Source organism: Procambarus clarkii, chromosome 5 (assembly GCF_040958095.1).
Source record: "Procambarus clarkii isolate CNS0578487 chromosome 5, FALCON_Pclarkii_2.0, whole genome shotgun sequence".
NCBI classification, from domain to species: Eukaryota; Metazoa; Arthropoda; class Malacostraca; order Decapoda; family Cambaridae; genus Procambarus; species Procambarus clarkii.
Window position 1 is genome coordinate 48,725,295 of NC_091154.1, and position 21,644 is coordinate 48,746,938.

At 43.8% G+C, this 21,644-nt stretch overlaps 1 long non-coding RNA gene across 1 annotated transcript in view; it reads right to left on the reverse strand.

Annotated features, from left to right (window-relative positions):
* Positions 1 to 21,644, reverse strand: part of LOC123763672 (uncharacterized) — a 159,444-nt gene that overhangs the window by 102,893 nt on the left and 34,907 nt on the right. The window contains exon 2 of the long non-coding RNA XR_006773474.2: positions 6,153 to 6,237. This is a non-coding gene — a long non-coding RNA (uncharacterized lncRNA). The remainder of the gene's footprint in view (positions 1 to 6,152; positions 6,238 to 21,644) is intronic.

The window sequence follows — 21,644 nt, forward strand, 5'->3', positions numbered from 1 at the left end:
TGAACCGCCAGGAGAGTCAAACCCCGAGAACTCAGCAGACGAGTCACCCGAAGCGACCAACCCCAAAGAGACAAGGACCGCATCGAACCCCCGCGGTTCAAGCAATGAACCACCGGAGAGCAGTCCGAATGGAGCCGAATCGTCGATCCGCGGGCCACCCGAATCCTCCCCAGAGCAAACCACACTGTCTCGAACTCCCGCACCGTGCTGTGAGCTCGACGGAAGGACAGATCCCAACGCCCCTGGCCGGCCTGGTGAGCACTGGTCACAAAACCCCAGCCGAGAGACGACGCATCCGTGTACACATCGAGCGAGGGCTCGGGTAGGCGCCAAGGCACTGAACCCCGAAAAAAACGAAGAGGAAGCCGGTGACGCAGCAACCGACGCAAGGCCCCCGGGGGTCGAATTCTGCGATCGCGAGAGAGGCGGAAGGGGAAACCTCGAAGGAACCAGAACAGCCGTCGAAGCAAAACCCGACCCAGCGGGTAGACCACCATCGCGAAGTTCAGGCTCCCACACAGCCCCTCGAGCAACCGCCGGGTGACCCGAGGGCCCTCCAGAAACAGACGAAGGCGGGACCGCAGCCGCAGGAGAGACTCCGGAGGGAGAGACAAGGAGGCGGTTCGAGAGTCCCAAACGAGACCCAGCCAAGTCCGAACCTGAGAGGGAACCAAATGGGACTTCCTCCAGTTCACCAAGAACCCGAACTGGGCGAGCTGGGAAAGAACCAAATCCCTGGCTAGCAAGCAAGCTGACTGGCTGGGAGCCCAAACCAGCCAGTCGTCGAGATAGGCCAACACCCGAACACCTAGGAGACGCAAACGAGCCACCACAACCCGTGTAAGGGGCGTGAACACGCGAGGTGCCAGGTTCAACCCAAACGGGAGACAACGAAAGCGGTAACTCAGACGACCCACAACAAAACCGAGCCAGTCCCTGAACCGCGGATGAATCGGGACATGCCAACAAGCATCCCGGAGGTCCAGGGACACCATCCAAGCTCCCGGCTCCAAGAGGAGCCGAACCTGAGACAGCGTAGTCATCCGAAAGGAGGGGCAATGAACCCAGGGGTTCAGACGGGACAAATCCAGAATGAACCGCAGGTCCGCGCAGTCCCATTTCGGAACCGGAAACAGACGGGAAACCCATCTGAGGGATGACGTCGTTTCGACGACGCCCAAGCGAACCCACTCCAAGACGACTCGACAGAGCGCAGGGGAAGAAACCTGCCCTGCCAGCCCCGACCCCCAAAGGGGGGAGGGGCCACCCAACGCCACCGCAGGCTGCGAGACACGACCCGAAAGGCCCACGAATCGTGGGACCAGGCGCGGGCGAACAGTGCAAGCCGGCCCCCCATCGCCCCGTCAAGGGGGCAAACCGCGAAAGGGCCGGCGACCCTTACGAGACCCAGAACCCCGCACAGCGCGAACACCGCACCGACCAGACGAGGGAGGGTCCGCAGGAGGAGCCAACCCCGAACCTGACACCAGAGGCCTACCACGAAGAGAGGAACCCCGAGCCCTGGCACGACCTTTCCGGGAAGACCCACCCCGGGACCCCCGGAAAACCAACAAGTCCGACATCAGACGACAAGCTGCCGACGCAGCCTGAATAAACTGCGCCACGGCCGACTCCTCAAACAGAAGAGGACAAAAAGGTGAAGAACGCCTAAGAGCCAGAGCCCAAGCAGATTCCACGGAGGAACCCAGCACCGCCTGCCGACACGCGAGACGGGAAGCATAAAACAGGGAAACCGCATCCCGCAAAATTGGCGTGAACAGCTTCCACAAGGCAGCCGACGAACGCGCAGCCGAGGACAAGGTGGGACGGACCCAAGCGTCCCCACATCCTCCACGAGCCAATCCGAAGACAGCTCCAGGAGGGAAAAGAACCGCAAGGCCGACGCCAAAAGACCCCGGGCGTGCAAGTCCTCCGCAACGAGCGCCGCCGAAAGGGAGGGAACCTGCACATGGAGCTGAATAACGCCCACATCGCGGGGAAGGGCAGGGGCAAACAAGCACTCATTCAGGTACTCAAGTTCGCCCCCCAGGAAAACCTGAAGCACCGTGGAAGCTTCCCGCCACTCCAGCGTGCGGGAACGACAGAAGGAATGCCAGGAATCCAGACCAAACAAGGGGCAGTCTGCTAGCCAGGACGACTCCGGAACCTCGTAACGGAGCCAGAAAGGGAACGAAGTCCCAAACCTGAACGTGGACAGATCCATTTCCGAGGCATAATCCGGGTCACTCAGGAGGTAAGCTGCAAAGGCCGCTCGCACCACACCAGGTTGGATGCGATAAGCCAAAAACCTCCGGAAGGACGGAACCGACGTACCTGGGGGAACACGGAACCGAACGTGAGGAGGGGCCGACACCAAATCCAACTCGTACGCAGCGGGGTGAAAAGAAAACCCCACTCCTTGTAACAATAAGCCCCGCTCAGAGGGAAGAAAAACCCAGGCGGGGTCCAGCGGGGCCCAAGGCCCCCAAGTCAGCCCCTCCCCAGCCTCGAGGTCTTTCACCACAGGACCCGAGTCCGAGTCCTCTCCCCAAGCCCCGACCCCACAAGACAAGGACGGAGCAGCCGGAAAAGCTGGAGGAAGGGGGGGCCCACTGGTCAGACCCTGAAGCTTCGGCCGGGAGACAAGACTCGAATGCCTCTGCCGCATCCCCGGAAGGGGCACCCCCCGAAGCTGCCCGAGTCTCGAGATCAAGTAACCCCTGCTCCAACCCCGAAACCCTCAGACGCTTCTGGGCCGGAAGCAGGGGGGGGGGGGCGGGACCAGAACGAACAGAAGGGGAAGGACGAGGAGGTGCAGACTGAACCAGGATCGAAGCGACCCCCACCCCCAAGTCCGGGTCTCGAAAAGCTAAGTGGGGCAGCCCCGGGGCATCCAGGGGAGCAACCAACCGAGCGCGTTGCAACAGATGAAACCTAGACTGCAATGCACGCGCCGCCTGTACCCGAATAGAATCATCAGAGGATTGGGTAAATTGAGTCACAAGCAAGCAGCAACACTCACAGGACTCAGGGTCGAAAGTATCACCGACCCAACAGGCAGCGTGGCAGAGGCAAAAACAATGAGGGTCAACCCTGAGACAAGGGAACCGAGCAACCCTCAAACTCGCACACAGCGAGTGGGGACTCCGGGGTCACGTCCATCGGACCCACGCGCCCCCTAGGGGATTCCCAGGGTCCTGAGCGTTTACTTTAAGAGGACTCGCGCTCAGGTAGTCCCAGGCAGGGTGCTGCAAACCGGCACCCAAAACTACCAAACAAACTTCTAAAGCTGAACCCCAGGGACGTGTACACTCACGGGGACCTAGCAGAGGGCACCACCGAGGAGAACAGTGGAAGGGCAAAAACAAACTGAATAAAATGACAGAACCCCCCACCAGGCAAAAACAAAAAGAAAAACAAAACCCCGCAAGAGGACAGCGAACCCCAAGGAACAGAGCCGGCCGCGATGTCGGTAAATACAAGCTGAGCAGCACCCTGCACCCCTACCAGTGCAAACTGCCTCTTACCTGCCGGTAACAAGGGAGAACAGAACACCCAAGAGCCCAACAGGCGGCCGAAAAACCGAAAGGTAAAACGGACCAGCAGAGGCAGACCCCGAGGAGCCTGTGGAAGGTGGCCCCAAGCCCCAAGGGCAGTACTTACAGGGCACCTAGGGAAGGCAGCCCTAGGCGCATGCAGCCCGAGTACTGAAGATAACTCCTGGCTCTCGCACCCACAAACCCAACACCACACGCAAAGCACAGTGCAGTAGTGACACCGGAGCCAGAGCACACGACCATCGCCTATAGCATCAGCCTCAAGAACTGAGGTGTGGGTAGCCGGAGCGGGGGGGTCTGGGGCTCCCCCTTCCCTCTCCCGGGGAGGGGGGAGCTGCGCTGACAGCGGCGCGGCGGTGTGTGACGTCACACTAGTTTGCTTGTTTTCGGTTGGGGAGTTCTATCCACTAGTTCGGTTTTTGGTAGCAATTTTAACCAGAATAGGGGTTTGTTTTGAGGCGCTTACCTTTCTGGGTGCCTGTTCCGGTCGATGGCAGACATAGAATGCTTCCAACCACACGGGGGCTTCTATAGGCCATTGCTCCCCTTGCCTCTCTCAGGGGGCCCGGTTCTGGCCGTGGTCCCCGGTAGGCCTAAGAACTCCATACACATGACTGATGCCAAAGTCTGACATTAGCATATCAGCCTGGGATAGCTCCGGGGAGCCGACGGGGCTCCCCCCAGAAAAAAATACAAATTCATTACAGTAAAAACTCAAGAAATATTATATAATATTATAACAAATACAAATCTTTTAAAAAATATGTATACAGGGTGAAAACTGTAGTTTCCTCATAAAATCTGGGGGAAATTTGTAGTTTCCTCTTGGCGACCTACGTAACGTGCCTGCCTGCCCCAAGTGAACCCATCAAGACCTGGTCAAGCTATACAGCCCATGTGCTCCTGACCCTCACACTATACCACAGTGCCGCACCATTAATGAAACATTTTATAATTTGTAATTGTAATTCATTGTATCGGGGGACAGGAATCCAGAGTGTATTCACACATACTAGGCTTATACCTAGGTCCCCCCCCCCCCCACGGCCAAATTACTAACCCCACCCAGGATGCAACCCCATAACAAGCTGACTTATTCCTGAGTACTTACTTACTGCTAGGTGAACAGAGGCATTAGGTAAATGGAAATATGCCCAACCCCTTCTGTCCCGCCTGGGATTCAAACCCGGAATTCTCAGTTGTGCATCAAGAACGATCCCGACTGTACTACCGGGACCCTTTATTTTTTTAAATAACTTTTTTGTTTTTATAGTAATTTTGATTATTTTTTAAAAAGACTGGATCTGGTAGCAACAATAATCATTCTGGAGGTATTAAGAGGAAGAAAGTTGTGCAAACCATTAAAGATAAGCTACGTGTCATAGAACTCTGTGAAAATGGCTGGTCGCCTTCGAGTGTTACTTTGGAGTTTGGTAGTCACTAGTACTGTCTCTGATATGTATTAAAATTCACATATATGATGTGATGGGCAAGTGATGGGTGGATTGCAAGGTTTAAAGCGAGGCACAATATACTGATAAGAGAAAAATTGTCGGTATGCAACTAAACCGAACTACAACAAGGTAAGCTGAAATTTCTGTTTTAAATTACAGTATTAAATTGATATATTTTTAAATTATAGTGTAAGTGCAAATTCAAATTATGCTGGTTGTATACAATAAATTTGATATGTTTTTTCTGGACTTCTCCGGTAAGAATTCTGCTTACCCACATGTCTGACTTATCCAACAAGGGTCTTTCCCCATATAGTTCAGAGAAGCGAAGGGGCATACAGTATGTATGCCCCTTCTATTATCAATTTCACTTTCATAATCCACCCTGAGTTCTTAAATAATAGAATTGTCTTGGTCTACAATATAATCAGATACAAGGCCATCTAAACTTCAAGTCATGTAAAGTCTTTTGGCCACCAAGATATCGTCCAAATGAAATGCTGGATCTTACTTCAAGATGAGCATTTCATCAAATGGCCACATAATAATGACAATATTTAACATATGTATTAAAATTCTGTGCATCCCTGTTTTGTTAATACTGTACTTATAGTAATGATGAGGACCATAGTATATATACCGACTTACAAAGAAAATAGAAAGTAGAAATCGGCACTATTGAGTTGGACAAACTGAAAAACTATTTTTTAACTGTGTTGCTTTGACAAACTAATCTAACCTAACCTTCCTAGGCCTAATACATGATATCTGAGGCCTAATATATACATATGTGTGCTATGCAAGGCCTAGGACTATTTAAGCTTGTTTTTAGCTTCATTTTTCTTAAAAAATTCCTTACTAGTCAGTATAATACTAAAAGCTTGTATAATCTAAAAAGCTAAATACGTAAGAATTTATGACTACTGACGATCATCAAAATAGGTACTATATCTAAACAGGAGGATAGGTTGTAAAATTCAACAGACTATCAAATGATTATGTTGCTAGTTATATCACCTATGTTTTAAGAAGCTTTATCAGCAAAGTATAAACATGGGATCAAACCCACAACCCTGAAATCTTTTGGCACAAGCACTACCAACTGGACCATGATGGGCTCAAAAACTACTACGAAACTTACTTGGAGTTTGGAAGACAGCATCTGGTATCACAATCCAAGTTTTACAAGATACTTGATACTCTGGTGATTTCTTGGTGTTATTTAACTGAAAGATAAAAATAGATTTCTTGAACCACCCAAGTCTGGACAGTTGACTTTGCCCTATGCCCTGATATTGACCACTGATTCTGAAATCTCTTCAGATTCCAAAATGGAATCTCTACAGATTCTATTTTGGAAACATTTCATAATTCAATAGGACTAGTTACTCTTTCAATTTATCTCATAGGTGTTTCCAACAAAGCAAGTCACATTTAATTTAATTCACTGCGTCGGGGGACAGAAAGCCAGAGTGTATTCATACACGTTAGGCTTTTATCGAGGTCCCCTCCTCCCCCAGGGTAGAATTACTGACCCCCACCCAGAATGCAACCCCACAACAAACTGACTAACTCGTGAGTACCTACTCATTGCTAGGTGAACAGAGATATGAGGTGAAAGGAAATATGCCCAACCATTTCTGTCCCAACCAGGATTCAAACCCGGAATTCTTGATTGTACATCAAGAACGAACCTGACTGTACTACCGGGATCTTTATAACCAAGTCCAATGGCTATACCTTCCAGCAGCAGTCCCTGTGGGGTAGTGGTAAAACACTCGCCTGGCGTTTCATGAGGGCTTTGGTCTGGACTCGTATCCTGGCTGGGGAGGATTTAATTGGTACCAGTCCTTAACTGTGCCTCTGTTCACCCAACAGTGAATGAGTACCTGGTTGTTAAACGATTCGGCGGGCCGTATTCCCAGGAAAATTTGGATTAAGGACCTGCCCGAAAAAATGCTATGCATGCTAGTGATTGAATATGACCGAAAAGGTAAGATTAATAATTCTAACACGAATTTTCTCAATATTTCTTATGTTTTTCTTCACTGTCGGTGGTAATAAAAATATCAATTCTCCAAAATTAATTTTTTAATTGTCTGACGCCTGAACGCGTTTCGTAATGCTTATTACATTTTCAAAGACTTAATTTACAGAAAGATTCATCAAACTTATACTCATTTTGGGTGAGGTGATATGGTACAAAGTTTTGGGTGAGGTGAACAAACTTATGAAAACACAAGACAGAACACGGAACAATGGGTATAAATTGGATATGAGAACTGCAGAAGGCCTATTGGTCCATACTTTCTCTTGCTGCTTCTATCGCCTGATATCGCCTGATATCCTCGCAGATATCAGGCGATAGCAGGCGGCTTGATATCTGCGAGGCACTACACATTAAGAAGTAGACACCAGCAATCAACAGCCAATTAATGCACAACTATATTCTACCCACTTCAAGACTCCGCACCAATATAGAAGCATCAAGAAATATGGGCCAATAGGCCCTTTGCAGTTACTTCCATTCTTCCCTTTAACTTACAAAATATTATACCCATTGTTTCGTGTTCTGTCTTGTGTTGAAAGTTTGTTTTCACCTCATCCAAAACTGTTGTACATATCACCTCACCAAAATGCAGGTATAAAATCAAAGCTGTTTAAACTCTGTTTAGTGTTTGCAAGTTATAGTTGTGTGTGTGTAAACTAAAGTCTTTGAAAATGTAATAAGTTATTACGAAACGCATTCAAGTGTCGCGTCAGACTAGAAATAAAAATGAATTTTGGAGAATTGATTTTTCAATTACCATCAACAGTGAAAAGAAATATAAGAATTATTGAGAAAATTCGTGTTAGAATTATTAATCTTACTTTTTTGGTCATATTTAATAATATATATATATATGTATATATATACAGTGGTACCTCGGAATGCGAGTGTCCCTGTATGCGAGTTTTTCGGAAGACGAGCAGGATTTACTCCAAAAATATGTCTCGGAAGTCGAGGGTTACCTCGGGACGCGAGTTTGTTGATACACGTACAGGCCGACTGGCGCATGGTGGCAAGGCGATCGCGCCTCAGTTTACCAGTGTCTCGTGTCCAGTGACTATCCCACCTGAATTCTTCACAAGGATTTACAGTTTTTTATCGGTTTTTTGGCCATTTGAGCATAAAAGTTGTCATTATATATCTTGCCATGGGTATCAAGAAAGCCATTGGTAAGGTTCAACCTAAGAAAATAGCTGTGAGTAGAGGCAGTAGAGGATGTCCCTTCTTGATTAAGAAAATGTGTGAAGTATGGGAAGAACTGCAAAGTTTTGTTGAAAAAACTCACCCAGATAAAGCTGTAGCAGGCCGTTGCATTGACCTTTTAAATGATAATGTGATGTCTTACTACAGACAAGTGTTAAAATGTAGGGAAAAACAAGTCTCATTAGACAAATTCTTAGTAAAACAAGCAAGTCCTAGTGGTATGCAGGCAAAATGTGCCAGAGTGTGCATACCAGTGAAGTCCTCACTGCCTGATGTGATAATGGAAGGGGACTCCCCTTCCAAACAGTAACTCCTCTCTTTCTCCCACCTCCTCACCATCTTCCATACGCCTACAGCATTCAACAGCAAGGTAAGTAATAACTTGAACATAGTTTTGTAGGTTTATTTAGATGAATTAGGTATAAAAATTTAGTTTGATGTGGGGTTTTTGGGGTAGTCAGGAACGGATTAATTCATTTCCCTTTATTTCTTATGGGGAAATTAGCTTCGGAATGCGAGTTTTCGGAATACGAGGCGTCTCCAGGAACCAAATAAACTCTTAAACTGAGGTATGCCTGTATATATATGCAACAATGATCACAAAAACACTGATCCAAGTGTTTTTTTGCAGTCTCCGTGGTGTAGTGGTAAGACTCTCGCCTGGCGCTCCGCGAGCACTATGTCATGGGTTCGTATCCTGGCCAGGGAGGATTTACTGGGCGCAAATCCTTAACTGTAGTCTCTGTTTAACGCAACAGTAAAATGTGTACTTGGATGAAAAAACGATTCTTCGCGGCAGGGGATCGTATTCCAGGGACCTGCCCGAAACGCTACGCGTACTAGTGGCTGTACAAGAATGTAACAACTCTTGTATATATCTCAAAAAAGTATGCAGAATAACCACATGTGAAAAATAGAAAATGCTTAACGCATTTTCGGCTAATTCGCCTTCATCAGAGCAAAGTAGAATCAAAGTAGAAAGTAGCATTCTACTTTGCTCTGATGAAGGCGAATTAGCCGAAAACGCGTTAAGTATTTTCTATTTTTCACATATGGTTATTCTGCATACTGTATATATATATATATATATATATATATATATATATATATATATATATATATATATATATATATATATATTAGTATATTTTGGTAGCAGTCTTTCCTGTAGACATATATTATTAAATATGACCGAAAAAGTAAGATTAATAATTCTAACACGAATTTTCTCGATCTTTCTTACGTTTCTTTTCACTGTTGATGGTAATTCAAAAATCAATTCTCCAAAATTCATTTTTATTTCTAGTCTGACGCAACACTTGAGCGCGTTTCGTAAAACTTATTACATTTTCAAAGACTTTAGTTTACACACACACACACACACACATCTTTAACTGAATAGAGTTTAAACATCTTTGAGTTTTTATACCTACATTTGGGTGAGGTGACATGTTACAATAGTTTTGGATGAGGTGAAAATAAACTTTTAACACAAGACAGGACACGAAACAATGGGTATTAACCCTCAAACCGCTAGGGGCCCAAATGGAATTCACACCCACAGGCGCAACAAAAAAAAAAATTCCAAAAAATTCTTTCGTCTTATAGAAGTGTTCATTTTTGTTCCCTGATCACGGAAAAAATAACAAAAAAATCGTAGGTGGCATATTTTAGCCGCAATAGGGTAGGGAAGTGTGGCAAAAAAGGGGCGTTGGCAGAGCCTTCGCCAGATGAGGTCTACTCCGCCCGAGCTGTCAGACGGCAGTTGCCACAAATATATTATTACCTAATTATTTCAATGTCTCTGATTGATTTTTTCTTAGTTTTTTTGCAGTAATATTATTCCATACAGTGAATTGTGGTATATTTATATTATAAAATGTGTGAACCATCGCTGTACTCAAAATTATGGTGTGCATATTAGTGATTCAATTATTATGTTCATAAAACAATAAACAAATAGTTTTGCTGTTGTTACACTATATACACAGGTTATATATAAGTATTTGCATGTTTTGTACACCATAACGAACTACTAAGTTGGTCTTGTGAGTCAAAAAGCAACGAGGAGTGACCGCCAAACACCAGCGAGCCACTCACTGCCACTCCCTCCCCCAACACCACCTCATTCAATACTCCTTCTGTATTTATTCACTATACACAGATGTTATATATACGTATTTACATGTTTTGTTCACCATAACTGTACATCTAAGCTTGTATGGTGAGTAAAGGCCACAAAGACGTAGCTACTCACACAGTCAGCTGATCGGCGGCCGCTCTCAAGGTCAGACGCACTAATATTTGTCCTTCAACAATACTGTTTGTGGTGTTTTTACGCTATATACACATATTATATATAAGTATCTACCTGTTTTATTCACCATACCTAAACAAATAAGCTGGTATGGTGCCCAAAGACTTTTGTGGTCACCAGTAAACAACATGATAAGTCGTGCAGACGACGCCACCGCCCTCACCAAAACGGTGGCTCCCAACCTACTCCTCTTGCTGTTTATACCCTATATACACACGTTATATATAAGTATCTACATTTGTGTTCACCATATCGAACCACTAAGCTGGTATGGTGAGTGCAGTCAATAAATGGTGGCCACACACAGTCAGAAGACGACGCCACAACCCTCCCTCCCACAGCCTTACTCCTCCCTCCATGGAGCACAGCGCTAAATATCACCACAATCCTGTTATTATCAGAATCCTGGTCAGTTTTATCACAGTCAGGGGGCTTCAGTAATACTATCACTGCTAAATAATAGCAGTATCATATATATAATGGTATTTGTAGGCGATGCTGTGGTCTCAAGCTGAACAGCGGTGCTGTGAGCTCGTGCTGCGTGTGCCAGCCTTGGTGGCTTGCTCAATACTGACGCTCTCACACCCAAGAATGTTGGCCTGGATTTTTTTCTAGGTGGCATCTGGCAACTATCGGTCGTGGCTGTACTATAGCTGCCCCTATCCCAGGCGGGGAGTTTAAAATTATAGCGCTAGACACGAAATCATATATAAATGATGTGTGCGGTTTCGGTTTTGTCACTGATATCATTTATATATGATATGCGCGGTTTGAGGGTTAAATGTAGGTAACTGCAGAAGGCCTATTTTTATTGGCTCATATTTCTTGATGCTTCTATATTGGAGCGGAGTCTTGAAGTGGGTAGAATATAGTTGTGCATTAATTGGCTGTTGATTGCTGGTGTTGACTTCTTAATGTGTAGTGCCTCGCAGACGTCAAGCCGCCTGCTATCGCTGTATCTATCGATGATTTCTGTGTTGTTTGCTAAGATTTCTCTGGTGATGGTTTGGTTGTGGGAAGAGACTATATGTTCCTTAATGGAGCCCTGTTGCTTATGCATCGTTAAGCGCCTGGAAAGAGATGTTGTGGTCTTGCCTATATACTGAGTTTTTTGAGGCTTACAGTCCCCAAGAGGCCATTTGAAGGCATAGACGATGTTGGTCTCTTTTAAAGCGTTCTGTTTTGTGTCTGGAGAGTTTCTCATGAGTAGGCTGGCCGTTTTTTTGGTTTTATAGTAAATTGTCAGTTGTATCTTCTAATTTTAGTCTGTAGGGATAACATTTCTACTAACAATATCTTTCAGGGCCCTTTCCTCCGTTTTATGGGCTGTGGAAAAGAAGTTCCTGTAAAATAGTCTAATAGGGGGTATAGGTGTTGTGTTAGTTGTCTCTTCAGAGGTTGCATGGCGTTTCACTTTCCTTCTTATGATGTCTTCCACGAAACCATTGGAGAAGCCGTTGTTGACCAGGACCTGCCTTACCCTACAGAGTTCTTCGTCGACTTGCTTCCATTCTGAGCTGTGGCTGAGAGCACGGTAGCGGAATCAAAGCGGATTCAATTATGTTTCTGTTATAGGTGCTTTTACAATTTGTTATTGAAGAAGCACTCTCCCAATCAATTTGGTGAGCTTTTTCTGACAAATGAACAAACAAAGCATTAGACAATTGGCCATGTCTTACAGAGTATTTATGTTGCGATATTCTACATTTTAAATCTTTAGATGTTTGCCCAACATAGAACTTATTTCATTCCTTACAAGGTATTTTATAAATGACGCAATTATCACTACGAGGGCTGTTCCTAACTAATAGCTTACCAACAGTGTTTTCGTAGCTAAACATTACATCTATATTAAAAAGTTTCAAGGCCTTGACAATATTCTCAAACCCAGAGAAATATGGTAAACATCACACATTCTTTGGGTGAATCCTTTCACTGCATACATTATTATAATATGTACGACGTGCTTTGTTACGACAAACTTCCAAAAAATGCTTCTTCAATAACAAATTGTAAAAGCACCTATAACAGAAACATAATTGAATCCGCTTTGATACAGATCACAAAAGAAAGTAATTTGAATATTAGCAGTGGTCTATATAACTTAGATCCATTTCTAATAGATCAGCTAAAGGGCGACTTAAGTAGGATCATTGGAAAACATTTGTCTCACTAATTCATTGTATATATTTACCATTTTATGCTATAATTACCTATGTATTGTGCTTGTATGTTTTCTGTATCAGATGGGCCATTGGGCTACATCAGATGGGCCAATTGGCTGCATCTGATGGGCCAATGGGCCGTCTGCGTTGTCCAAATATTGTACCTCACCTCACTTCACCACTCTCTCCTGCCTATTTATACCCATCACTCGATCTGTAAAATCACTCCTTCTGAAGATGTATTAATATACGAAAGTACTTAAGGAAATTCCTGTTTCATTTTTCCTCCGTGGTCTGACATTGTCACATTTTTAATCACGTGTTTATTTTCGTGATATATATATATATATATATATATATATATATATATATATATATATATATATATATATATATATATATATATATATATAACTGAAAACTCCCACCCCAGAAGTGACTCAAACCCATACTGCTAGGAGCAACGCAACTGGTGTGTACAGGACATTGGGGAGCCGGTCGGCCAAGCGGACAGCACGCAGGACTTGTGATCCTTTGGTCCTAGGTTCGATCCCAGGCGCCGGCGAGAAACAATGGGCAGAGTTTCTTTCACCCTATGCCCCTGTTACCTAGCAGTAAAATAGGTACCTGGGTGTTAGTCAGCTGTCACTGGCTGCTTCCTGAAGGTGGAGGCCTGGTCGAGGACCGGGCCGCGAAGACACTAAAAAAGACCCGAAATCATCTCAAGATAACCTCAAGAGGACACCTTAACCCTTAAATTGCGCATCACTTCATATGAAGTGTAAATCGTTTTACCAGTCAACTGCGCTTCACTTCATATGAAGTGTATGGGTACCGGACACGATTTGAATGGCCCGCGGTGTAGCTGGGGGTCCCATACGCTGCCCAGGGGCTCTAGTAAACAGCGGCCATTTTGAAAAAAAATCCCGCTCACGATCCGAAGGCATGGGAGGCCTCAGTTTAGCGAGAGTCACCATGGCGAGCGCACGGTCAAACGCCTCACTGGCACGCACCACTCAGTCCCTCACCCCAGAGCAAATAGCCCACGAATTATTCTCTGAAGGTGAAGAAAGTGTGTTTGACGATTCAGACAACGATGAGGATTATACACAGTTGTCGGGTGATAGCAGCAGCAGCAGTGAAAGTGAGAATGACCGCCATGCCATGGCGAGGCCTATACGCTCACCGATGCCTCCTCGCCCAGTTTCTACCCCAATTCTACCACGACCTCACAGTTCCTGTGGCTATTTTCTGTTTGAGGGTGACGAGTCAGAGGGAGGTGACTCCTTTTCTGGGTTTAGTGACTCAGATCAAAGTTTTATTGAGCCTGTGGCTGGTACCAGTGGTGTAACTGGGCGAGAAATTGTCGCGTCAGCAGCATCTCGCCCGGCCAAGCGCCACCGCATGGCACCACATGAGGGACCAAGACCCTCGTGTTCACGTGCATCCACCTCACGTGCACCCACCTCACGTGCACCCACCTCACGTGCACCCACCTCACGTGCACCCACCTCACGTGCACCCACCTCACGTGCTTCTCGCAGATGGTATTCAGCTCCTGGTCGCCGGTATGCATCGCTTCCTCGCCGTCTTTCCTCTGCATCTCGCAGGACGCCTGGTATACTTGAGTGGAGTGATGGTGACGATTTTATTCCTAATATTCCTCACTTTGACGATAAAGATGGAGGGATTACAAACCTTTTCCTTAATCAAGGTGAGGACATGGCTGAGATGGAATATTTTACAGCATTCTATGATGAACCACTCATGGAATACATTGTACACCAAACGAACCTGCATGCTGCTTACCTGATTGAGAGGGAAATCACAGAATTTTCACGACTGCAGCGTTGGAAAAATACCACAGTGGCGGAAATGTATGTGTTTTTGGCACTCTGTTTGTTGATGAAGCACTGTCACAAACATGCAATAAATGACTATTGGAGCAAGGACAAGACAATACCAACACCTTTATTCGGGAAATATATGTCACGAGACAGGTTTCAGATACTCCTCAGGTGTCTACATTTTGGAAGTGTTCAGGACCAAACACCTGATGATAGACTGTGGCGAGTGAGGCACTACATGAACGATGTTATTGGAAAATTCAGAGATTTTTACGTACCAGCACAGAAGCTGGTGGTTGATGAATCTCTCATACTTTTCAAGGGACGTGTTCCATTCAAACAGTACATTCCCTCAAAACGAAACCGATTTGGCCTGAAATTTTTTGTTCTTTGTGATTGTGAGACAGGATACGTGTTACACATGATTCTGTACTCGGCTAGTGATGTAGACATTCCCGGTAACGACGAACATGGATTCTCGGGGAGTGTAGTGAAGACCATCATGGCTCCGTGGATGAACAAGGGACACATTTTATACACAGATAATTACTATACAAGTCCCTTGCTAGCTTGGTTCTTGCTAGAAAATAGAACCGGATTGGTTGGTACAGTAAAGCCACAACGAAGGGAAATGCCTGTGTTTGACAACGACATTGCAGTTGGTGAGTGTCAGAGAAGGAAAAGTGATAACATTCTGTCAGTTCGGTGGAAAGACAAAAGAGAGGTGAACTTGTTGACAACAATTCATGATGGAACAATGGTGAACAGTGGGAAAGTGAGCCATAAAACAAACGCACCACTATATAAGCCAGACTGTGTTTTAGACTATAATATCAACATGCGGTTGATTGATAAATCAGACATGATGATTGGTACTGCAGAGTGTGTGCGGAAGACATGTAGGTGGACGAAGAAAGTGTTCTTCCATCTTTTGGACATGAGCATGCTGAACTGTTTCAACATGTACCTTGTGAGAACTGGACGTAAGCCCACTTTCCGTGACTTTGTATTTGATGCTGCAATACAGTTATTAGGAAAGTTTGCAAAAGATGTCCCAGGTATTCAGCGGCCCATCATAAACCCACTGTTGCAGCATGCTGGTACTACACGCCTCGTTCACACTGAAGGCTTCCTAGCACACAAACTTAAGTATTTGCCACCTGGTGTGAAGCGTGCAATAGCCCAACGTGATTGCTTGGTGTGTAAAACAACGACACGTAGAGACAAGAAACGGAAGCTTGTGCAAACATGGTGTGAAACGTGTGGTATCCCATTATGTGCTGTCGACTGCTTCAATGACTACCACAGTCTAGAAATCTTCTAAGTGTGCTTCAAAGTGTGTATAGCGTGTGCGAGTGTGTAAATATGTAAACATATAAGCAGATAGCATGTGCGTGTGTGTAAATATATACAAATATAAGCAGAACATATAATATAATAGACTGTAATGACATATTATATTGCCGTAATTGAAAACATTTGTGTGCGCCTGTGTATACTCAAATATGCAACAATTATTGATACAAAATATGTTCAAACAGTATTTGAAACACAATTAGTGAAAAAAAATTAGATAAAATGTGCTTAGACATTGTAAATAAATAGCGCGAAAATATATTTGTGGCAACTCTGGCTGTTTGAGGACCGCGCGCAACACCTCCCGGGCGTGTACTGCATGAGCGAACATGCAGATTGTGACGTCATCACAGAGCTTCTCGGCTCTATTGCAACAAAAGTAAGTACAATAGAATTTTTTTTTTATTTTTCCTGTGATCAGTAAACAGAACTTAACAGATTAGCAAAAAAAAAAAATTTTTTTTTTTTTCAAAATGACATGCGCCTGTGTGGATGGCAGGATATTAGACCCCGAGCATGTTAAGGGTTAATCCACTTGACCATCACGATCAGTCATAAGGAGGTGATAGCCGAAGCCATTTGAACCACTCCCCGCCTGCACTCGGATGGTAATCTTGGGCATAGTATTTTATCAAATCACCTCATTCTTTGGGGCACACGTGAGGAACACAAATGCGAACAAGCCTGAATGGTCCCCAGGACTATATGCAACTGAAAACTCACACCCCAGAAATGACTCGAACCCATACTGCCAGGAGCAATGCAACTGGTTTGTACAGGACACCTTAATCCACTCGACCATCACGACCGGTCATAAGGAGGTGATAGCCGAAGCTCTTTGAACCACCCCAGGGGAGCCGGTCGGCTGAGCGGACAGCACGCTGGACTTGTGATCTGTGGTCCTGGGTTCCATCCCAGGCGCCGGCGAGAAACAATGGGCAGAGTTTCTTTCACCCTATGCCCCTGTTACCTAGTAGTAAAATAGGTACCTGGGTGTTAGTCAGCTGTCACGGGCTGCTTCCTGGGGGGTGGAGGCCTGGTCAAGGACCAGGCGCGGGGACTTTAAAAAAAGCCCTGAAATCATCTCAAGATAACTTCAAGATAACCCCCCGCCGGCACTCGGATGGTAATCTTGGGCATAGTATTTTATCAAATCACCTCATTCTTTCGGGCACACGTGAGGAACACAAATGCGAACAAGCCTGAATGATCCCCAGGACTATATGCAACTGAAAACTCACCCCAGATGTGTCTCGAACTCATACTGCCAGGAGCAACGCAACTGGTGTGTATAGGACACCTTAATCCACTCGACCATCACAACCGGTCATAAGGAGATGATAGCCAAAGCTATTTGAACCACTCCCCCGCCAGCACTTAGATGGTAATCTTGGGCATAGTTTTTTATCAGATCACCTCGGGGCGGCCGAGGGGGGGGGGGGGGGTGATTCAAACAGCTTTGGCTATCACCTCCTTATGACCGGTCGTGATGGTCGAGTGGATTAAGGTGTCCTGTACACACCAGTTGCGTTGCTCCTGGCAGTATGGGTTCGAGACGCATCTGGGGTGAGTTTTCAGTTGCATATAGTCCTGGGGACCAGTCAGGCTTGTTCGCATTTGTGACATTATGTATGATGTCAATTTTTTTTTATTGGAGTTAAAATTAACGTAGATATATGACCGAACCTAACCAACCCTACCTAACCTAACCTAACCTATCTTTATAGGTTAGGTTAGGTTAGGTAGCCGAAAACGTTAGGTTAGGTTAGGTAGTCGAAAAATAATTAATTCGTGAAAACTTGGCTTATTAGGCAAATTGGGCCCTGAATAGTAGGCTGAGAAGTGCGTTCTGGCTACTAGGTACGACATATATATATATATATATATATATATATATATATATATATATATATATATATATATATATATATATATATATATATATATATATATATGTTGTACCTAGTAGCCAGAACGCATTACTCGGCCTACTATGCAAGGCCTGATTTGCCTAGTAAGCCAAGTTTTCCTGAAGTTATATATTTTTCTATTTTTTTTCTTGTGAAATGATAAAGCTACCCATTTTATTATGTATATGTTAAGGTTTTTTTTTTAATTTGAGTTAAAACGAACATAGATGTGTGACCTAACCTAACCTAAGCTAACATAACTAAGTCAATAATTTATGTTCTTAATATAATATAATAATAATATTTCAAATAAACCAATTGGAAACAATATTTTGAAAATAAAGAAAATCACTCGGCCTATTAGGCAAATCGGACCCTGCATAGTAGGCCGAGAAGTGCATTCTGGCTACTAGGTACGACATATATAAAAATGGAAATGTTGGTTTGTTCAAAATGGCTAATCTCCGAAAGTTCTTCACCGATTGCTTTGAAATTTTCACACAATGTTCTATTCTCATTCGGCCAAGTTTTTATATACATACTATATATATATAACATCTGTGACAGTAAAAAAAAGCATACTTTTTCTTAAAAACTTTGTTTTTCATGTGAGGAAAATCTTCGAAACCTCTTTACCGATTGCTTTGAAATTTTGACACAACGTTGCATTCGAATAGGCGCGTATTTTTATATATCTACTATATACATGCCTCACCTGTGTCAGGAAAAAACATTCTTTTTTTAAAAAACAGTGCCATCTGTTGGACGTAAGAGAAACACACGCTGTAATCTCCGAAATTTCTTCACCGATTGCTTTGAAATTTTGGCACAACGTTGCATTCGAATAGGCGCATCTTTTTATATACTGTACCTACTATATAGATGCCACACTGGTGACAGGTAAAAACATGCGTTTTTGAAAAACAGCGCCATCTGTTGCACATAATGGCAACATGCACGCTATACTAAATATGTCATGAAATCCATTTCAATGTTTCCGATTGCATTGATAAATTTTATTTTCATAGATTTTGATTTATTTTATTTTTTATTTAATTATTCTGTGTGACACTGTGTTGGAATTGAGCTGTTTACCATACCGTTCATTTCGTAAGTACAGTGGTACCTCGTATAACGAATTGAATCCGTTCCATGTTCGTCATGTGAAACAGACGTCATACAAAACGAGTGTCCCCCATATAACCAGTGTGATGCACTGTGTTTATTGTGAAATTTCCCCAGTGTGCATGACATCAAATGTTCCCCAAAATATAATTTTTCTTTGAAAAATGATAAATTACTGTTCCTGAACATGTCTATGTAAAAATAATTACCAAATTCCACTTACTTTGGCTGTGAGGGCGTGGACAAGGTGCGCTGTGACGTCATCAGGGGCTGGTCGCCTGTGTGTGAAGCTCTCAGACACGGTCGCGCAGGCCATTCAAGCACCGCGTGTTGCCACAAATATATTTTCAAATATTTTTTCTATGCATTTCCAATGCGGTTTTATTTGTTTCTTTTATCGTATATGATGCATATTTGTGACCTTTACAATATGTATACAGTAGAATGTTCATTATTTTCCATGGAACTGTGATACATGTGTCAGTAATGTGTCCACAATAAATGTTTATTGTCACAATATTACATGGTAAAAATTCACTAAAATTACAATATGTACAGTTTCACATACTATTTACACAGTAACACACTGTATTACACACTCAGTACTTTGGAGGTGCGTAATAGTCAACGAAGTAGTACATGATACACAGCGCGACTTTGCTCTCCTTGCACCAGCTACAGATAGATTTTCGTTTCCTGTTTCATCGTTCTGTGTGCTTGCAAATAACGCACTCGCGTGCACCCTTGGCTTTAGTACTTGTAGGTGCTATGTAGCCAAGCTTGTAAAGCATAAAGTAGTATTGAAACGATTATAGGAAAAGCTCAATTTGTAAGGTAGTCTCGAAAAGATCGCTTTGTAAGGTCCAACACAGGAACAGATTCAGCTAGCCTCAAAGAGTGTCCATCAGTCAGGAAGAGATTCAGGTATTCTTGAAAATATCAATGAACACCACCACCATGGAAGCCGCTAACACTGTTCATCTGTGCTACTTGTATCAGATGCATCATCACTGAACGCAGAAAACGATTCATCTATTTATCATCTATATACATTAGAGATGGCAAGGGTGGGGCTCAGAGCTACACCTCGATACGCTCGTTGTATCATCCTCATAGGTGCTGTATCACTGGCATCCGACCGTTGTGTTAAGCCCTTATTGCGCCTAGCTTCACCAATGTTATGACCCTTATGTTCTTCAAACAATAGGGTCTGAATTGCACCGACTGAGACTGAGCGCAGTCTTTCAACACCGTGTGGGACAGGTGTTTGAGAGTCAAGAGGCACGTGTGCTACAAATGGTTGTGTGCTACAAATGGTTGCTCACACACTACTAACCCAGCCAGCAGCCCTTGTCTTTCATATTCGTTATAGCAAAAGGTTCGTTCAGTGTTTGTTGGGTAGGCTGCTCCATTATGACAATCTTTCTTTGCTTCAAATGTGTTCCATTTGTTTTGTATTTGTCACTTACGTCTCAATAATGGAGCAGCCTACCCGACAAACACTGAACGAACCTTTATGACATTTGTCCATTTTTCAAATTGTTTCAACAGTTCTTTTTTTTCGTTTTTTTTTTTTTTTAAGAAACATGGAGCAGCCGACCTGTAGACCACCGAACGAACATTTTTGACATTTGTACTGGTTTGTAGAAATTCTTCATTTTTTTTATTATTTACGTTTTTTGTAAGTAAGAAACATGGAGCAGCCTACCTGCCGACCACCGAACGAACCTTTTGCTAAAAGACAAATGAAAAATAAATATTGAACACATTTGAAGAAAGGAAAATGTCATAATGGTTTATTCAGTGTATGTAAGGTAGGCTTCTCCATTATTGAGACATAAATGACAAATACAAAATAAATGGAACACATTTGAAACAAAGAAAGATTGTTATAATGGAGCAGCCTACCTGCCAAACACCGAACGAACCTTTTTGACATTTGTTGTATATCAGACATTTCATTTCTTTTTTCCTACAAAAACGTCAATGCTTTACAACATCTCAGCAGCCACCCTTTTATATCCCAACATCATTAGCATCTTTAAACAAGAACAACATAATTTATGTGCATCGTCGGAGGCGTCTAAGAATGTGCAAGAAGCAGCGCGACCCCACCATGTGGTGTTGACGTTACTCAAACCAGCGTTCGTCATACGGGACGATTTGACGCCGATCGGGCCGTTCGTTACCCAAAATATTCGTCTTTTGGGGCAATCGTTATGCGAGGTACCACTGTATATGTATAGATCCCACACCTGTGACAGGTAAAACTATGTTTTTCTTGACAAACAGCACCATCTGTTGCCTGTAAGAGCAACACACATGCTATACTAAATATGTTACAATTCCATTTCAATGTTTCTGATTGCATAGATAAATTGAATTTTCATAGATTTTGATATTTATTTTGATTTAATTATTTTGTGTGAATTGCGTTGGAATTGAGCTGTGGTGTTTACCATACCATTCATTTCGTGAGTATTATTAATTTTTAATTTTTTAATCTATAAAAATAAAAATGGAAATGTTCGTTTGTTCAAAATCGCTAATCTCCGAAAGTTTTTCACAGATTGCTTTGAAATTTTCACACAATGTTCCACTCGCATCCGGCCAGGTTTTTATATATATACTATATAGATATCATGTCTGTGATGATAAAA